The sequence below is a fragment of the Symphalangus syndactylus genome, chromosome 12 (assembly GCF_028878055.3).
Source record: "Symphalangus syndactylus isolate Jambi chromosome 12, NHGRI_mSymSyn1-v2.1_pri, whole genome shotgun sequence".
Classification (NCBI taxonomy): Eukaryota; Metazoa; Chordata; class Mammalia; order Primates; family Hylobatidae; genus Symphalangus; species Symphalangus syndactylus.
Window position 1 is genome coordinate 72,137,103 of NC_072441.2, and position 17,889 is coordinate 72,154,991.

Here is a 17,889-nt window from a genome sequence, read left to right on the forward strand (position 1 = left end):
TCTAAGAAAAGTAGTAGAAAGAGAGTTTTCAGATAAGAGATTCAGGAACTGTCAAAACAAATTAAAATTGACTAGTCCTGTTATTCCACAGTAAATGAGAAAGGAGATATCTTTATTCTAGTCATATTGGATAGCTTTAGTAGACAGATGAAGGCTTTCTCAACAAAGTACAGAAGAGCTAAACTAATGGCAGAGATTAAGTCTAAGAAATCTCTTACCCTGGGGTCCCCACTAACATGACCTCAGACAGTGGGCAGACTCATGAGAGAGCTGTCTCACCAGCCACATCTCATAGCATATGACCAAGCCTAGCAGACTTTGCTCTCCTCTGGCCTGATCCCCAGCCTTCACACCCCAGCCATCTATCAGGAATCAGCCTCATGAACAGTGGGACTTGGTGCCCTTTATAGATGTTTACTCTTTGGAAGTTCACTTCTAGATCATTGAACTCTTTGTCAGATACCAGTTTTCTCAGCCTCCTTCCATTTGTATTAAGTTCATAACTGTGGTTTCATGATTCTCCTCACATCAGAAAAAGATAAGAACATCTCAACTAAATTGTTCTTTGTGGTTAAGAATATAAATAAATAAAGCCTTGAAGATAAGACTTGAAATCAGAGAAAAGGTAAGTAGCATAACGTCCACCCCTCCAAATAGCCAATCACAGTCCTGTAAATCAATTTTATTTCATGCTTTCCTGCTGACTGGTAATCACATTGCAAAAATTCCCAAAGTGTGTGTTTTTTTTGTTTGTTTTTTGTTTTTTTGTTTTTTTGTTTTTTTTCAGGCACTTCAATGCAGGCATAATGGCCTGCGTAAGGTCATCTCTTCAACCCTGAAATCACCAGCTGAGTACTTGTGAGAGATATTACAGATTGGTTTGAGCTAAGAGTGAAACAAATCACATGAGCATATGGTATTAAAGCAATGTGGTATACACACAGTGATGTTAACTTACTTTATAAAAGAATGTAGTAGAAGCTGTCTTTGAATACAGCTATCTGGTGATGACTTTGCTCCCAGATACACATGTATGTAATTTTTTAAGTTGTCTCTGGGCTTAGAGGTCTAGATCCAAAATTACAAGGGAAATAAGCTAGAATATTATCAAGATAATATCAAAAGGCTGTTCTCCATTGCTCAGAAACATGAAAAAGGGAATGCCCACAGTAAACTGAAGAGGTACATATGAAATCTCAGAACGAATCTCTTAACTTCTAAAAATGTGTTACATTTGGAATGCAATCTGATATAGGTATTCACAAGAACTGAGCAGACACCTCGCCAAAGAAGATATATAGCTTAAAAAAAAGCATATGAAAAGATACTAAACATCATATGTCCTTAGAGAATTGCAAACTAAAATGAAAATGAGATACCACTGCACACCCATTAGAATGGTGAAAATCCACAACACTGACAACACCAAGTGCTAGCAAGAATGTGGAGCATCAGGAATTTCATCCATTGCTGGTGGGGATGCAAAATGGTACAGATACTTTGTAAGGCAGTTTGGCAGTTTCTTATAAAACTGAACGTATCCTTACCATATGATCCAGCAATCATGCTCCATTGCATTTACACAAATAAATAGGAAACTTATGTCTACACAAATACCTACTTTTAGGTTTGATCTTTATAGTAGTTTTATCCACGATTATCAAAACTTGGAAGCAGCCAAATTGTCCTTCAGCAGGAGAATATACAAATAAACGGTGGGACATCGAGACAATGGTATGTTATTCAGTGCCAAATAGCTATCAAGCCATAAGTAACATGGAGGAAACTTAAATGTATATTATTATATGCAAGAAGCTAATATGAACAGGCTATATGCAGTGTGATTTCAACTATATGACATTCTGGAAAAGGCAAAACCGTGGAGACAGTAAAAAGATCAATGGCTGTCAGAGTCAGAGTGCACAGAGGAATGAATAGGCAAAGCACAGAGGATTTTTAGGGCAGATGATACTAAAATGGTGGTGACATGTCATTACACATTTGTCAAAACTCAGAGAATGTGCAAGACCAAGAGTAAACTTTGGACTTTGAGTGATAAAGATGTATCAATGCAGGTCAACTCATTGTAACAAATGTACCATTCTGGTAGAGGGTGTTGATAGTGGGGGAGGCTACGTATGTGTTGGGGTGGGAGTATACGAGAACTCTCTGCATTTTCCCTCAGTTTTGTTGTGAAGCTAAAACCATTACAGAAAATAAAGTCCATTTTAAAAGTTAAATTAGATAATATATGTAAAGCACCTGATACATTGTAAAGGACTCAATTAGTATATTAAAGCTCATATGTGGAGCTTGCTATGTGCAAGGGGATGTCCCACATGACCACTTGGTCTGATCTTAACTGATTATTCTTTAAAATAAATTTCTGGAGTGGACTTGCTGGGTCAAGTGTGTGAAAGTTTACAATATTTTGTCAAATACTCATTAGAAATTTGTATCAACTTACACTTCCACAAATAACATGCTTGTCTCCCCACATCTTCACCGACACTTGGTAACTTCAGGTATTCTAATATTTGCTAAATTACTTGTGGCTTTCAAACTGGGTTCAATGAAGGGATAATGTTCTTTGTAATGCAAAAGAAATCCCCAAGGAAAGAAGGCAGCTTGTTGGAAATATGACAGTCTACCTCTTTTTTTCCCTTAAACATTGGGGTTCCAAGAGCTCTTGAATTGGCATAAAGCTCTGTTTTCACCTTAAGATTCCACTGGAGAAAGGTCTACTTTCAAGTTCACTTATATAGTTGTTGGAAGATTCAGTTCTTCTAAGGTTATTAGACTGAGAGCCTCAGTTTCCCCTTGACTGTTGGCTGCTCTCAGTTCCTTACTATATTGTCCTCTCCACCAGGGCAACTTGCTTCATCAAAGCCAATGAGAAAGAGCAACTGTAAAACAAGTTGAAAGTCACAATCCTTACTAACCTAATCATGAAAGTGGCATTCTATCATTTTTGTTATATTATACTAGTTAAAAGCAAGTTACTAGGTACAACCCACACAGAAGTGTACAAATATCAGGAGGTAGAGATCACTGGAGTCACCTTAGAGGCTGGCTACCATATCATTACTGTTAGCCTCTGGAACTCTTGGTTGAAGGGCATCTATCTGACCTCTCCTCCAAGATAATTGGCAGACAGAGTAATAAGTAGGAGATGGAAAAGAGATTTTGCTAAAGTCTCTTTTTTCCTCTCATACTATCCCTGGGGCTGGTGGTCCAGGGGTCTTATTCCTTGAAGGCCATGTGGGCAATGAGGTTCACCACCCTGTTGTCATAGTCAGATTCATTGTCACACCAGGAAATGAGCTTGATAAAGTGGTCATTAAGGGCAATGCCAGTCCCAGCATTGAAGGTGGAAAAGTGTGTGATGCTGATAAAGTTGGAGGAGACAACCTGGTGCTCAATGTAGCCCAGGATGCCCTTGAGGGAGCTTGCCAATGCTGTTTCACCACCTTCTTGATGTCATCATATTTGGCAGGTATTTCCTGATGGCAGGTCATATTCATGACCAACGCATTGGTGGTAGGGACACGGAAGGCCATGCCATTGAGCTTCCTGTTCAGCTGAGAGATGACTTTGCCCTTAGGCTTGGCAGTGACAGCAGACGTAGTGATGATGTTCTGGAGAACCCCATGTCCATTATGACAGTTTCCTGAAGCAGACATCTACAGTTTTCTGGGTGGCAGTGATGATATGGACTATGGCCATGAGTCCTCCCATAACATCAAAGTTGTCATGGATGACCTTGGCCAGGAGTGCTAAGCAGTTGGTGGTACAGGATGTATTGCTGATGATCTTGAGGCTGTTGTCATAGTTCTGATTGTTCACACTCATCACAAACATGGTTACATCAGCAGAGGAGGCAGAGATGATGACCCTTGTGGCTCACCCCTGAAAGTGAGCCCCAGCCTTCTCCATGGTGGTGAAGACACCAGTGGACTCCACTACGTATTGAGTGTCAGCATTACCATATTTGATTTTGGTGAGATCTAGCTCCTAGAAGATGGTGATGGAATTTCCATTGATGACAAGCTTCCCGTTCTCAGCCTTGGCAGTGCCATGGAATTTGCCATGGGTGGAATTATACTGGAACATGTAGGGCTTGAAGTTAAGGTCAATGAAGGGGTCATTGATGGCAACAATATCCACTTTACCAGAGTTCAGAGCAGCCCTTGAGACCAGGAGCCCAAATATGGCCAAATCCATTGACTGCAGGCTTCACCTTCACCATGGTGTCTCAGGGATGCAGCTGGTGCTGCATGAGATGTGGCTGTCTATTGAATGGGAGAAGCAGAAAGCTACAGCATATTATTTAACCCATAATTATCATATCGAGAGATTCTTTGTGAACTCTGATGCCAATAGGTGGTGACTCAGATGGGCATCATTTGACATAGCAGGCTAACATCCCCTGAACATGTGGACAATTCAGTTGTCTCAGTATCACTTGTTTAAAAGACTAACACTTTCCCTCATTGAATTTACTTTTGTCAAAATCAATTGGCCATATGATTTTGGCCATTAACTCACACATAAGCAAAAGTTCTCTCAAAATGGGTTATAGGCCTAAATTTCAGGGGTAAACCATACACTTCTTTGAAGAAAACATAAATTAACATGTTCATGACTTTAATAAAGAAAAAAATCTTTTTCTGCCAAACAAAAAAAGTTAAAAAATGAGACATGATCAAAACTAAAAACGTTTGCTCTTTTTATTTATTTATTTATTTATTTATTTATTTATTATACTTTAGGTTTTAGGGTACATGTGCACAATGTGCAGGTTTGTTACATATGTATCCATGTGCCATGTTGATTTCCTGCACCCATTAACTCGTCATTTAGCATTAGGTATAGCTCCTAATGCTGTCCCTCCCCCCTCCCCCCACCCCGCAACAGTCCCCAGAATGTGATGTTCCCCTTCCTGTGTCCATGAGTTCTCATGGTTCAATTCCCACCTATGAGTGAGAACATGCGGTGTTTGGTTTTTTGCCCTTGCGATAGTTTACTGAGAATGATGTTTTCCAGTTTCATCCATGTCCCTACAAAGGACACGAACTCATCATTTTTTATGGCTGCATAGTATTCCATGGTGTATATGTGCCACATTTTCTTAATCCAGTCTATCATTGTTGGACATTTGGGTTGGTTCCAACTCTTTGCTATTGTGAATAGTGCCACAATAAACATACGTGTGCATGTGTCTTTATAGCAGCATGATTTATAGACCTTTGGGTATATACCCAGTAATGGGATGGCTGGGTCAAATGGTATTTCTAGTTCTAGATCCCTGAGGAATCGCCACACTGACTTCCACAATGGTTGAACTAGTTTACAGTCCCACCAACAGTGTAAAAGTGTTCTTATTTCTCCACATCCTCTCCAGCACCTGTTGTTTCCTGACTTTTTAATGATGGCCATTCTAACTGGTGTGAGATGGTATCTCACTGTGGTTTTGATTGGCATTTCTCTGATGGCCAGTGATGAGGAGCATTTCTTCATGTGTTTTTTGGCTGCATAAATGTCTTCTTTTGAGAAGTGTCTGTTCATGTCCTCTGCCCACTTTTTGATGGGGTTGTTTGTTTTTTTCTTGTAAATTTGTTTGAGTTCATTGTAGATTCTGGATATTAGCCCTTTGTCAGATGAGTAGGTCGCAAAAATTTTCTCCCATTCTGTAGGTTGCCTGTTCACTCTGATGGTAGTTTCTTTTGCTGTGCAGAAGCTCTTTAGTTTAATGAGATCCCATTTGTCAATTTTGGCTTTTGTTGCCATTGCTTTTGGTGTTTTAGACATGAAGTCCTTGCCCACGCCTATGTCCTGAATGGTATTGCCTAGGTTTTTTTGTAGGATTTTAATGGTTTTAGGTCTAACATTTAAGTCTTTAATCCATCTTGAATTAATTTTTGTATAAGGTGTAAGGAAGGGATGCAGTTTCAGCTTTCTACATATGGCTAGCCAGTTTTCCCAGCACCATTTATTAAATAGGGAATCCTTTCCCCATTTCTTGTTTTTGTCAGATTTGTCGAAGATCAGATAGTTGTAGATATGCGGCATCATTTCTGAGGGCTCTGTTCTGTTCCATTGATCTATATCTCTGTTGTGGTACCAGTACCATGCTGTTTTGGTTACTGTAGCCTTGTAGTATAGTTTGAAGTCAGGTAGCGTGATGCCTCCAGCTTTGTTCTTTTGGCTTAGGATTGCCTTGGCGATGCGGGCTCTTTTTTGGTTCCATATGAACTTTAAAGTAGTTTTTTCCAACTCTGTGAAGAAAGTCATTGGTAGCTTGATGGGGATGGCATTGAATCTATAATTTACTTTGGGCAGTATGGCCATTTTCACGATATTGATTCTTCCAACCCATGAGCATGGAATGTTCTTCCATTTGTTTGTATCCTCTTTTATTTCATTGAGCAGTGGTTTGTAGTTCTCCTTGAAGAGGTCCTTCACATCCCTTGTAAGTTGGATTCCTAGGTATTTTATTCTCTTTGAAGCAATTGTGAATGGGAGTTCACTCATGATTTGGCTCTCTGTTTGTCTGTGATTGGTGTACAAGAATGCTTGTGATTTTTGTACATTGATTTTGTATCCTGAGACTTTGCTGAAGTTGCTAATCAGCTTAAGGAGATTTTGGGCTGAGACAATGGGATTTTCTAGACATACAATCATGTCATCTGCAAACAGGGACAGTTTGACTTCCTCTTTTCCTAATTGAATACCCTTTATTTCCTTCTCCTGCCTGATTGCTCTGGCCAGAACTTCCAGCACTATGTTGAATAGGAGCGGTGAGAGAGGGCATCCCTGTCTTGTGCCAGTTTTCAGAGGGAATGCTTCCAGTTTTTGCCCGTTCAGTATGATATTGGCTGTGGGTTTGTCGTAGATAGCTCTTATTATTTTGAGATACGTCCCATCAATACCTAATTTATTGAGAGTTTTTAGCATGAAGGGTTGTTGAATTTTGTCAAAGGCCTTTTCTGCATCTATTGAGATAATCATGTGGTTTTTGTCTTTGGTTCTGTTTATATGCTGGATTACATTTATTGATTTGCGTATGTTGAACCAGCCTTGCATCCCAGGGATGAAGCCCACTTGATCATGGTGTATATGCTTTTTGATGTGCTGCTGGATTCAGTTTGCCAGTATTTTATTGAGGATTTTTGCATCAATGTTCATCAAGGATATTGGTCTAAAATTCTCTTTTTTTGTTGTGTCTCTGCCTGGCTTTGGTATCAGGACGATGCTGGCTTCATAAAATGTGTTAGGCAGGATTCCCTCTTTTTCTATCGATTGGAATAGTTTCAGAAGGAATGGTACCAGTTCCTTCTTGTACCTCTGGTAGAATTCAGCTGTGAATCCATCAGGTCCTGGACTCTTTTTGGTTGGTAAGCTATTGATTATTGCCACAATTTCAGAACCTGTTATTGGTCTATTCAGAGATTCGACTTCTTCCTGATTTAGTCTTGGGAGGATGTTTTGTCAAGGAATTTATCCATTTTTTCTAGATTTTCTATTTTATTTGCATAGAGGTGTTTGTAGTATTCTCTGATGGTAGATTGTATTTCTGTGGTATCGGTGGTGATATCCCCTTTTTCGTTTTTTATTGCATCTATTTGATTCTTCTCTCTTCTTTATTAGTCTTGCTAGTGGTCTATCAATTTTGTTGATCTTTTCAAAAAACCAGCTCCTGGGTTCATTAATTTTTTGAAGGGTTTTTTGTGTCTCTATGTCCTTCAGTTCTGCTATGATTTTAGTTATTTCTAGCCTTCTGCTAGCTTTTGAATGTGTTTGCTCTTGCTTTTCTAGTTCTTTTAATTGTGATGTTAGGGTGTCAATTTTGGATCTTTCCTGCTTTCTGTTGTGGGCATTTAGTGCTATAAATTTCCCTCTACACACTGCTTTGAATGTGTCCCAGAGATTCTGGTATGTTGTGTCTTTGTTCTCGTTGGTTTCAAAGAACATCTTTATTTCTGCCTTCATTTCATTATGTACCAAATAGTCATTCAGGAGCAGGTTGTTCAGTTTCCATGTAGTTGAGCGGTTTTGAGTGAGTTTCTTAATCCTGAGTTCTAGTTTGATTGCACTGTGGTCTGAGAGACAGTTTGTTATAATTTCTGTTCTTTTACATTTGCTGAGGAGAGCTTTACTTCCAACTATGTGGTCAATTTTGGAATAGGTGTGGTGTGGTGCTGAAAAAAATGTATATTCTGTTCATTTGGGGTGGAGAGTTCTGTAGATGTCTATTAGGTCCACTTTGTTTAGAGCTGAGTTCAATTCCTGGATATCCTTGTTAACTTTCTGTCTCATTGATCTGTCTAATGTTGACAGTGGGGTGTTAAAATCTCCCATTATTATTGTGTGGTAGTTTAAGTCCCTTTGTAGGTCACTCAGGACTTGCTTTATGCATCTGGGTGCTCCTGTGTTGGGTGCATATATATTTAGGATAGTTAGCTCTTCTTGTTGAATTGATCCCTTTACCATTATGTAATGGCCTTCTTTGTCTCTTTTGATCTTTGTTGGTTTAAAGTCTATTTTATCAGAGACTAGGATTGCAACCCCTGCCTTTTTTTGTTTTCCATTTGCTTGATAGATCTTTCTCCATCCCTTTATTTTGAGTCTATGTGTGTCTCTGCACGTGAGATGGGTTTCCTGAATACAGCACACTGATGGGTCCTGATTCCTTATCCAGGTTGCCAGTCTGTGTCTTTTAATTGGAGCATTTAGCCCATTTACATTTAACCTTAATATTGTTATGTGTGAATCTGATCCTGTCATTATGATGTTAGTTGGTTATTTTGCTCATTAGTTGATGCAGTTTCTTCCTAGCCTCGATGGTCTTTACAATTTGGCATGTTTTTGCAGTGGCTGGTACCGGTTGTTCCTTTCCATGTTTAGTGCTTCCTTCAGGAGCTCTTTTAGGGCAGGCCTGGTGGCGACAAAATCACTCAGCGTTTGCTTGTCTGTAAAGTATTTTATTTCTCCTTCACTTATGAAGCTTAGTTTGGCTGGATAGGAAATTCTGGGTTGAAAATTCTTTTCTTTAAGAATGTTGAATATCGGCCCCCACTCTCTTCTGGCTTGTAGAGTTTCTGCTGAGAGATCAGCTGTTAGTCTGATGGGCTTCCCTTTGTGGGTAACCCGACCTTTCTCTCTGGCTGCCCTTAACATTTTTTCCTTCATTTCAACTTTGGTGAATCTGACAATTATGTGTCTTGGACTTGCTCTTCTCGAGGAGTATCTTTGTGGCATTCTCTGTATTTCCTGAATCTGAATGTTGGCCTGCCTTGCTAGATTGGGAAAGTTCTCCTGGATAATATCTTGCAGAGTGTTTTCCAACTTGGTTCCATTCTCCCCGTCATTTTCAGGTACACCAATCAGATGTAGGTTTGGTCGTTTCACGTAGTCCCAAATTTCTTGGAGGCTTTGTTCATTTCTTTTTATTCTTTTTTCTCTAGACTTCCCTTCTCGCTTCATTTCATTCATTTCATCTTCCATCAGCGATACCCTTTCTTCCAGTTGATCGCATCTGCTACTGAGGCTTCTGCAATCTTCACGTAGTTCTCGAAACTTGGCTTTCAGTTCTATCATCTCCTTTAAGCCCTTCTCTCCATTGGTTATTCTAGTTATCCATTCTTCTAATTTTTTTTCAAAGTTTTTAACTTCTTTGCTATTGTTTTGAATTTCTTCCCGTAGCTCAGAGTAGTTTGATCGTCTGAAGCCTTCTTCTCTCAACTCGTCAAAGTCATCCTCCATCCAGCTTTGTTCCGTTGCTGGTGAGGAACTGCGTTCCTTTGGAGGAGGAGAGGTGCTCTGCTTTTTAGAGTTTCCAGTTTTTCTGCTCTGTTTTTTCCCCATCTTTGCGGTTTTATCTACTTTTGGGCTTTGATGATGGTGATGTACAGATGGGTTTTTGGTGTGGATGTCCTTTCTGTTTGTTAGTTTTCCTTCTACCAGACAGGACCCTTAGCTGCAGGTCTGTTGGAGTTTACTAGAGGTCCACTCCAGACCCTGTTTGGCTGGGTGTCAGCAGTGGTGGCTGCAGAACAGCGGATTTTCGTGAGACCACAAATTCAGCTGTCTGATAGTTCCTCTGGAAGTTTTGTCTCAGAGGAGTACCCGGCCCAGTGAGGTGTCAGTCTTTCCCTACTGGGGGGGTGCCTCCCAGTTAGGCTGCTCAGGGGTGAGGGACCCACTTTAGGAGGCAGTCCGTCCGTTCTCACATCTCCAGCTGCGTGCTGGGAGAACCACTACTCTCTTCAAAGCTGTCAGTCAGACAGGGACATTTAAGTCTCTGGAGATTCCTGCTGACCTTTTGTTTGTTTGTGCCCTGCCCCCAGAGGTGGAGCCTACAGAGGCAGACAGGCCTCCTTGAGCTGTGGTGGGCTCCACCCAGTTTGAGCTTCCTGGCTGCTTTGTTTACCTAAGCAAGCCTGGGCAATGGCGGGCGCCCCTCCCCCAGCCTCGCTGCCGCCTTGCAGCTTGATCTCAGACTGCTGTGCTAGCAATCAGCGAGACTCTGTGGGCATAGGACCCTCCGAGCCAGGTGCGGGATACAATCTCCTAGTGTGCCGTTTTCCAGGCCCGTTGGGAAAGCGCAGTATGAGGGTGGGACTGACCCGATTTTCCAGGTGCCATCTGTTACCCCTTTCTTTGACTAGGAAAGGGAACTCCCTGACCCCTTGCGCTTCCCGAGTGAGGCAGTGCCTTGCCCTGCTTCGGCTCGCGCACAGTGCGCTTCACTGACTGTCCTGCACCCACTGTTTGGCACTCCCTAGTGAGATGAAACAGGTACCTCAAGTAGAAATGCAGAAATCGCCAGTCTTCTGTGTAACTCAGGCTGGGAGCTGGAGACCAGAGCTGTTCCTATTCGGCCATCTTGGCTCCACCAACGTTTGCTCTTTAAAAGACATCAATAAGAAAATGAAAAGATAAGCCACAGAATGAGAAAAAATATCAAAACATATATTTGATAAAGGACTTCTATCCAGAATATAAAATACAATTACAACGGAAGAACGCAAGGATAAATGACCCAATTTTAAAAACAGTAAAATATTTGAATAGTCAATTAACCAAAAAGTGTAAGAATGGCCAATAAAGTACATGAAAAGACAGTCAGCATCTCCAGTCAGTAGGGAAATGAAAATCAAAACTACAGTGTGACACCACTTCTTACCCACTAGAATGCTATAATAAAACAGAAAGACAATAACAATTGGAAGAGGGGTGGAGCCAAGATGGCTGAATAGGAACAGCTCTGGTCTACAGCTCCCAGCATGAGTGACACAGCAGACGAGTGATTTCTGCATTTCCATCTGAGGTACCAGGTTCATCTCACTAGGGAGTGCCAGACAGTGGGAGCAGGACAGTGGGTGCAGTGCACCACGCCTGAGCAGAAGCAAGGCGAGGCATGGCCTCACTCAGGAAGTGCAAGGAGTCAGGGAGTTCCCTTTCCTAGCCAAAGAAAGGGGTGACAGATGGCACCTGGAAAATTGGGTCACTCCCACCCTAATACTGCACTTTTCCAATGGGCTTAAAAAATGGCACACCAGGAGATTATATCCTGCATCTGGCTGGGAGGGTCCTATGCCCACAGAGTCTCACTGATTGCTAGCACAGCAGTCTGAGATTAAGATGCAAGGCGGCAGCGAGGCTGGGGGAGTGGCGCCCACCATTGCCCAGGCTTGAATAGGTAAACAAAGTAGCTGGGAAGCTTGAACTGGGTGGAGCCCACCACAGCTCAAGGAGGCCTGCCTGCCTCTGTAGGCTCCACCTCTGGGGGCAGGGGCACAGACAAACAAAAAGACAGCAGTAACCTCTGCAGACTTAAATGTCCCTGTCTGACAGCTTTGAAGAGAGTAGTGGTTCTCCCAGCATGCAGCTGGAGACCTGAGAACAGGCAGACTGCCTCCTCAACTGGGTCCCTGACCCCTGAGCAGCCTAGCTGGGAGGCACCCCCCAGGAGGGGCAGACTGACACCTCACATGGCCGGATACTCCTCTGAGACAAAACTTCCAGAGGAACGATCAGGCAGCAGCATTTGGGGTTCACCAATATCCGCTGTTCTACGGCCACCACCGTTCTGCAGCCACTGCTGCTGATACCCAGGTGAACAGGGTCTGGAGTGGACCTCTAGCAATCTCCAACAGACATGCAGCTGAGGGTCCTGTCCGTTAGAAGGAAAACTAACAAACAGAAAGGACATCCACCCCAAAAACCCATCTGTACGTCACCATCATCAAAGACCAAAAGTAGACAAAACCACAAAGATGGGGAAAAAACAGAGCAGAAAAACTGGAAACTCTAAAAAGCAGAGCACCTCTCCTACTCCAAAGGAATGCAGCTCCTCACCAGCAATGGAACAAAGCTGGACAGAGAATGACTTTGACAAGTTGAGAGAAGAAGGCTTCAGATGATCAAACTACTCCGAGCTACAGGAGGAAATTCAAACCAATGGCAAAGAAGTTTAAAACTTTGAAAAAAAATTAGACTAATGGATATCAAGAATAACCAATGCAGAGAAGTCCTTAAAGTAGCTGATGGAGCTGAAAGCCAAGGTTGGAGAACTATGTGAAGAATGCAGAAGCCTCAGGAGCTGATGTGATCAACTGGAAGAAAGGGTATCAGTGATGGAAGATGAAATGAATGAAATGAACCAAGAAGGGAAGTTTAGAGAAAAAAAGAATAAAAAGAAATGAACAAAGCCTCCAAGAAATATGGGACTGTGAAAACACCAAATCTACGTCTGATTGGTGCACCTGAAAGAGATGAGGAGAATGGAACCAGTTGGAAAACACTCTGCAGGATATTATCCAGGAGAACTTCCCCAATCTAGCAAGGCAGGCCAACTTTCAGATTCAGGAAATACAGAGAACACCACAAAGATACTCCTTGAGAAGAGCAAGTCCAAGACACATAATTGTCAGATTCACCAAAGTTGAAATAAAGGAAAAAATGTTAAGAGCAGCCAGAGAGAAAGGTTGGGTTACCCACAAAGGGAAGCCCATCAGACTTACGGCAGATATCTCAGCAGAAACTCTACAAGCCAGAAGAGAGTGGGGGCCCATATTCAACATTCTTAAAAGAATTTTCAACCCATAATTTCATATCCAGCCAAACTAAGCTTCATAAGTGAAGGAGAAATAAAATCCTTTACGGACAAGAAAATGCTGAGAGATTTTGTCACCACCAGGCCTGCCCTAAAAGAGTGCCTGAAGGAAGCACTAAACATGGAAAGGAACAACCGGTACCAGCCACTGCAGAAACATGCCAAAATGTAAAGACCATCAAGGCTAGGAAGAAACTGCACCAACTAATGAGCAAAATAACCAGCTAACATCATAATGACAGGATCAAATTCACACATAACAATATTAACTTTAAATGTAAGTGGGCTAAATGCTCCAATAAAAAAACACAGACTGACAAATTGGATAAAGAGTCAAGGCCCATCAGTGTGCTGTATTCAGGAAACCCATTTCATGTACAGAGACACGCATAGGCTCAAAATAAAGGGATGGAGGAAGATCTACCAAGCAAATGGAAAACAAAAAAAGGAAGGGGTGGCAATCCTAGTCTCTGATAAAACAGGCTTTAAACCAACAAAGATCAAAAGAGACAAAGAAGGCCATTACATAATGGTAAAGGGATCAATTCAACAAGAAGAGCTAACTATCCTAAATATATATGCACCCAATACAGGAGCACCCAGATTCATAAAGCAAGTCCTGAGTGACCTACAAAGAGACTTAGACTCCTGTACATTAATAATGGGAGACTTTAACACCCCACTGTCAACATTAGACAGATAAACAAGACAGAAAATTAAAAAGGATACCCAGGAATTGAACTCAGCTCTGCACCAAGCGGACCTCATAGACATCTACAGAACTCTCCACCGCAAATCAACAGAATATACATTCTTTTCAGCACCACACCACACCTATTCCAAAATTGACCACATAGTTGGAAGTAAAGCACTCCTCAGCAAATGTAAAAGAACAGAAATTATAACAAACTGTCTCTCAGACCACAGTGCAATCAAACTAGAACTCAGGATTAAGAAACTCACTCAAAACCGCTCAACTACATGGAAACTGAACAACCTGCTCCTGAATGACTATTTGGTACATAATGAAATGAAGGCAGAAATAAAGATGTTCTTTGAAACCAACGAGAACAAAGACACAACATACCAGAATCTCTGGGACACATTCAAAGCAGTGTGTAGAGGGAAATTTATAGCACTAAATGCCCACAAGAGAAAGCAGGAAAGATCTGAAATTGACACCCTAACATCACAATTAAAAGAACTAGAAAAGCAAGAGCAAACACATTCAAAAGCCAGCAGAAGGCTAGAAATAACTAAAATCAGAGCAGAACTGAAGGACATAGAGGCACAAAAAACCCTTCAAAAAATTAATGAACCCAGGAGCTGGTTTTCTGAAAAGATCAACAAAATTGATAGACCACTAGCAAGACTAATAAAGAAGAAAAGAGAGAAGAATCAAATAGACGCAATAAAAAATGATAAAGGGGACATCACCACTGATCCCACAGAAGTAAAAACTACCATCAGACAATACTACAAACACCTCTATGCAAATAAACTAGAAAATCTAGAAGAAATGGATAAATTCCTTGACATATATACCTTGCGAAGACTAAACCAGGAAGAAATTGAATCTCTGAAAAGACCAATAACAGGCTCTGAAATTGTGGCAATAATCAATAGCTTACCAACCAAAAAAAGTTCAGGACCAGATGGATTCATAGCCGAATTCTACCAGAGGTACAAGGAGGAGCTGGTACCATTCCTTCTACAACTATTCTAATCAATTGAAAAAGAGGGAATCCTCCCTAACTCATTTTATGAGGCCAGCATCATCCTGATACCAAAGCCTGGCAGAGACACAACCAAAAAAGAAAATTTTAGACCAGTATCCTTAATGAACATTGATGCCAAAATCCTCAATAAAATACTGGCAAATCGAATCCAGCAGCACATCAAAAAGCTTATCCAACATGACCAAATGGGCTTCATCCCTGGGATGCAAGGCTGGTTCAACATATGCAAATCAATAAATGTAATCCAGCATATAAACAGAACCAAAGACAAAAACCACATGATTATCTCAATAGATGCAGAAAAGGCCTTTGACAAAATTCAACAATCCTTCATGCTAAAAACTCTCAATAAATTAGGTATTGATGGGATGTATTTGAAAATAATAAGAGCTATCTATGACAAACCCACAGCCAATATCATACTGAATGGGCAAAAACTGGAAGCATTCCCTTTGAAAACTGGCACAAGACAGGGATGTCCTCTCTCACCACTCCTATTCAACATAGTGTTGGAAGTGCTGGCCAGGGCAATTAAGCAGGAGAAGGAAATAAAGGGTATTCAAATAGAAAAAAAGGAAGTCAAATTGTCCCTGTTTGCAGATGACATGATTGTATATCTAGAAAACCCCATCGTCTCAGCCCTAAATCTCCTTAAGCTGATAAGAAACTCCAGCAAAATCTCAGGATGCAAAATCAATGTGCAAAAATCACAAGGATTCTTATGCACCAATAACACACAAACAGAGAGCCAAATCATGAGTGAACTCCCATTCACAATTGCTTCAAAGAAAATAAAATACCTAGGAATCCAACTTACAAGGGATGTGAGGGACTTCTTCAAGGAGAACTACAAACCACTGCTCAATGAAATAAAAGAGGATACAAACAAATGGAAGAACATTCCATGCTCATGGGTAGGAAGAATCGATATTGTGAAAATGGCCATACTGCCCAAGGTAATCTGTAGATTCAGTGCCATCCCCATTAAGCTACCAATGACTTTCTTCACAGAATTGAAAAAACTTCTTTAAAGTTCATATGGAACCAAAAAAGAGCCCGCATCACCAAGTCAATCCTAAGCCAAAAGAACACAGCTGGAGGCATCACGCTACCTGACTTCAAACTATACTACAAGGCTACAGTAACCAAAACAGCATCGTACTGCTACCAAAACAGAGACACAGATCAATGGAACAGAACAGAGCCCTCAGAAATAATGCTGCATATCTACAACCATCTGATCTTTGACAAACCTGACAAAAACAAGCAATGGGAAAAGGATTCCCTATTTAATAAATGGTGCTGGGAAAACTGGCTAGCCATATGTAGAAAGCTGAAACTGGATCTCTTCCTTACACCTTATACAAAAATTAATTTGAGATGGATTAAAGACTTACATGTTAGACCTGAAACCATAAAAACCCTAAAAGAAATCCTAGGTAATACCATTCAGGATATAGGCATGGGCAAGGACTTCATGTCTAAAACACCAAAAGCAATGGCAACAAAAGCCAAAATTGACAAATGGGATCTAATTAAACTCAAGAGCTTCTGCACAGCAAAAGAAACTAGCATCAGAGTGAACAGGCAACCTACAAAATGGGAGAAAATTTTTGCAACCTACTCATCTGACAAAGGGCTAATATCCAGAATCTACAATGAACTCAAACAAATTTACAAGAAAAAAAACAAACAACCCCATCAAAAAGTGGGTGAAGGACATGAACAGACACTTCTCAAAAGAAGACATTTATGCAGCCAAAAAACACATGAAAAAATGCCCATCATCACTGGCCATCAGAGAAATGCAAATCAAAACCACAATGAGATACCATCTCACACCAGTTAGAATGGCCATCATTAAAAAGTCAGGAAATCACAAATGCTGGAGAGGATGTGGAGAAATAGGAACACTTTTACACTGTTGGTGGGACTGTAAACTAGTTCAACCATTGTAGATGTCAGTGTGGCAATTCCTCAGGGATCTAGAACTACAAATACCATTTGACCCAGCCATCCCATTACTGGGTATATACCCAAAGGACTATAAATCATGCTGCTATAAAGACACAAGCACACGTATGTTTATTGCGGCACTATTCACAATAGCAAAGACTTGGAACCAAACCAAATGTCCAACAACGATAGACTGGATTAAGAAAATGTGGCACATATACACCATGGAATACTATGCAGCCACAAAAAATGATGAGTTCATGTCCTTTGTAGGGACATGGATGAAACTGGAAACCATCATTCTCAGCAAACTATCGCAAGGACAAAATACCAAACACTGCATGTTCTCACTCGTAGCTGGGAATTGAACAATGAGAACACATGGACACAGGAAGGGGAACATCACACTCCGGGGACTGTTGTGGGGTAGGGGGAGGAGGGAAGGATAGCATTTGGAGATATATCTAATGCTAAATGAGGAGTTAATGGGTGCAGCACACCAACATGGCACATGTATACATATGTAACAAACCTGCACATTGTGCACATGCACCCTAAAACTTAAAGTATAATAAAATAATAAAATAAAATAAAATAAATTAAAAATTAAAAAAACAATTGGAAGAAGTGAAAAACAATGATGTGAAAAATTGAACTACTCATGCAGTGCTGATGGGACATGCAGCCACATTGGAAAACAGATTGCCAGTTTCTTAAAATGTTAAATTTACATTTACCTTATGATCTAGCACTTTCACTCCTAGCTATTTACCCCAAAGAAACAAAAATTATGTCCACACAACACATGAATGTGAATATTCACAGCAGCTTTATCCATAATAGTCCATAAAGTGGAAACACATCAAATATCGATCAACTGATGAATGAATAAACAAATGGGAGCCATCCCTACAATTTAATAGGGTTTGGCACCTAAAAGGAGTAAAATACTGATACATGCTACAACATAGATGAACCACAAAAGAACATTAAGCTGGCCAGGTGTGGTGACTCATGCCTATAATCCCAGCACTTTGGGAGGCCAAGGTGGGTGGATCATTTGGGGTCAAAAGT

At 40.9% G+C, this 17,889-nt stretch overlaps 1 pseudogene; it reads right to left on the reverse strand.

The window, feature by feature from the left end:
* Positions 1-3,227: 3,227 nt before the first annotated feature.
* Positions 3,228-4,249, reverse strand: LOC129467072 (glyceraldehyde-3-phosphate dehydrogenase-like; annotated as a pseudogene).
* Positions 4,250-17,889: the final 13,640 nt, after the last annotated feature.